Here is a 3,530-nt window from a genome sequence, read left to right on the forward strand (position 1 = left end):
ACCCAAAAAAACCCCAAACAACAAAAAAACAGGATGGCAAAAAAAAAAAAACCCAACTAAAACAACCCAAAAAAAAAAAAAAAACCCTAAAAACCCAAAAAAAAAAAACCCAAAACCCCAAACAAAAATAACCAAAAAACCCAAAACCCCAACTAACCAAAAAAAAAAAAACAACCCAAAAAACCAAACAAAAAAAAAAAAAACCTAACAAAACCCCAAACCCAAAACAAAGGAACGGACCCCCACCCAAAACCCTAACCCTTTCCCTTAATTTTAAAACCCCCCTTCCCTTACCCAACCTTAACCAAAACAAACCCTTCCCAAAAACTTCCCTCCCTTTCCCTAAACCCAAACCCAACCCCACCCTAACCCAACCCTCCCCTTTACCCAAAATAAAACCCTCCCCTAATTTTAAACCCCCCCCCTGGGCCCTACCCCAACCCAAAACCCTTTTTTAAAACCCTTTTTTTTTTTGAACCCCTTTAAAACCCCCCCCTGTTTAATTAAGTTTTAAAGAAAACCTTAATTTTTGACGGCATGGGGAAAAAATTTTCCCCTTTTTCCCCCAATTTCCATTACTTCGACCCCTAAATTTTCGAAAAAAAGGGGTAAGAAAACCAAACAGAAAAAAAATGCAGAAATTTTAACAAAAAACCCCACAAAACAAAAACCTGGGGGGAAGGGGGCCCCAAAACAAACCCCCCAAAAGCATTTAAAAACCCCAAAAAACCAAAAATTCCCTTTCCCAAAACGGAACGTAAACACCCCAGGAAAACCAATTTAAAAACGCAGAAACCCAAATTCCCCAAAAACTTTTTAAGAACCCCAAAAAACCCAAAAAAGAACCCAAAAACCACTCCCATGGGCCCCCAAAAATTTTCCCCGGGGGAATAATACCAACCCCCCCCAAAAAATAAAATCCGGCCCCCCCCAAAACCCCAAACCAAGGGGGGGCAAACCGGGAACCCCAACCCGGGAAAGAAAAAAACCCCCCAAGGCCCTTCAAAACCTTTCAAAAAAAAGGGGGGGGGCCCCACAAAAAAACAAAGGGAAACCCCAACCCAACCGAACAAAGGCAAAGAAAAAACCAACCCCTTGGGACAAAAACAATCAAGCTAAAACCAAATTTTTTTGGGGAAAATGGGTTCCCCGGGCCCTTTTTGGGGGCGACAACCTGAAACTTGGGCCCCAAAAAACAATTTTTGTGCCCGGAAAAAAAACCCCCCCCACCGGGCCCCCTTGGCCCCCTTTTGGCCCCAAAAGGGGCTGGGAAAAAACCCCCCAAAAAAAAACCAACCCAAAGAAAAGGGGGGCCCCCAACCTTTCACCGGAAAGAAGCCAATTTTGGTTTACCTTTTAAAGTAAAAAGCCCCAAAATTTTTGGTTAATCAAAGAATGCCCCAAAATTTGATGGGAGCCCTGAAAGGGAAGGAAGAATACTTGGTGAAAGCAACGTGAGCACGAGGGACAACCGACACCAAGCCCAGGGGACCTCAGCAAGCGTGTTAAACAGGAGACGTCGGGGATCAACGTACCTTGGGCACAGAGACTAAGCAGTGGAAAATGGCATCCACCTCCGGCGGGATGTGAATGAAGATACTTCATGTCTAGTTTTTTGTCCAACCTTACCGAGCAACGACAGGCCGTTCAATGGGGAAACTCGGGCAGCCCAAAATGTCTACTGCACTGGTGGTGGAGTCGCCAATCCAAGAAAGAAAAAAGAAAGCTTCACATGCAGTAGAACTGAACAACATCGATAAGAAATGAATACGGCGATACTAAAAACCCCCAAAGTAATGGACAGCACTCAGCAAAAGCCTCTTTGGGAGCCTACCTCTTCTTTGGCATCACGCGGGGTTCAGAACTGTGCATTTATATCCGGGAAACTCCAACGAAGTGCCAATGGGCAACATGGAAAAAACAGAAGAAAACAGATTAAAAAGAGTAGAAAATGCTATTGAACCCAAAAAGAGAAGAAGGCACTGGCACATGGCACTGACATCCCATCAGCACTGGGAGACCTAAGATGGGGAAAAGGGAAGAACACCCGGTGAAACAATTGTGAGCATGGGGGACAACCGCCCACCAAGCCCAGAGACCTCAGCGAGCGGTTAAACAGGAGACGTGAGGATCAACGTACCTGGCACAGGGGACAAGCAGTGGATATTGGCTCCACCTCCGCTGCGGTTTCCTGCTGCGTCCACCAAGACCCTTTGCTAAAGTCCTGGCACCGCTCGCGAGGGCCGCCACATCTTTTTCTCTTATCTTCCTTAATGTTTCCAAATATTGCAGTTTAAAAGCTGGCTCTGCAATTGAGGAAACTGACGGCTAAAGAAGGTGGGCCATCTGACCATTGCACATTGGTCTGGCAAAGATGAATTTTTGTGATGGACACCCCAAGGATCCTCCTGACTGGAACACTTGGTGAGTTTCCCCAGAGCTGCTGAGCGCACAGCCTTCCCTGCCTGCCCTCACGCACCCCGATAACCAACTCCTTTGTGTCATTGTGTCTCATGGCCCTGGGAATCCCACTGCAGTGCTGCTGGTAAGGAGGAATGTGCAAAGAACTCAGCCATTTGCTCTGAAAAAGAAATCAGTAAAGTAGGACAGAGGCTGAGTGGACATGAATAATGGCCCGGGGTTTTTTCGCAATGAGCTTTAATTTCATTATCATTAAATTTGCGGGGCAGTTAGACTGTGGTACTAAATACTTAAAAGCAATGCAACAGATGCTGGCAAAAATAAACTTTTTTTCTTCATATATTCATAAGCACTTAGCACAGCTTTCCTAAATTTTTGGAGTACTTTCCCTCCTTTTTCTTCATCTTTCCCCACCATCCCCTGTTCTAACGTCGTGCTCCACCATCATCATCATAAGAGAGAACGGATCGCCGGGACCTCCCCGCGACTGCCTCTAACCCGTCGCAGAATTTTTTTTTCCGCGGTCTCGCGGGCCAAATCGCGTGGCCAATGCCGGAACTGCCGCTGTCCTGCAGACAACACAACGCATGCGCGAAGAAATGCGGAAGTGGCGTTTTAACGGCTTTTGCGCAGCTAATCCGCTGCTCTCCCATTGTGATTAGCCCGACAACTTAGAAAAAGTACTGTTTCTACTAACCAGCACAGGTTGCGGGCAAGCAGAAACCCGGCCCGAGAAACTCATGCGCCAGTCCTCGACACAGCACTACGCCATGCGCCAGACTCGTGAAAGCAACACGCATGGGCCATCTCAAACCATGCGCCCATGTCGGCACGACACAATGCATGCACCAGTTTTGGCACCGCACTACGCATGCGCGAGACTCGAGGGAAAAGTACGCATGCTCCGGTCTCCCGCACCATCTTGCGCACGCGCAATCTCTTAAAAATTACAAACGCAATGCGCGACTCCGAGGAAAAAATTACGCATGTGCCATGTGGGCTCTGCAATCGCATGCGAAAGTCTGAAAAATCACTACGCATGCGTGACTCTCTAGAGGTCACTAACGCTTTCCCGCCAGTCTTGAGTAAGCACTACGCATGCGCAAGTC

Source organism: Meleagris gallopavo, chromosome 12 (assembly GCF_905368555.1).
Source record: "Meleagris gallopavo chromosome 12, MGAL_WU_HG_1.1, whole genome shotgun sequence".
Classification (NCBI taxonomy): Eukaryota; Metazoa; Chordata; class Aves; order Galliformes; family Phasianidae; genus Meleagris; species Meleagris gallopavo.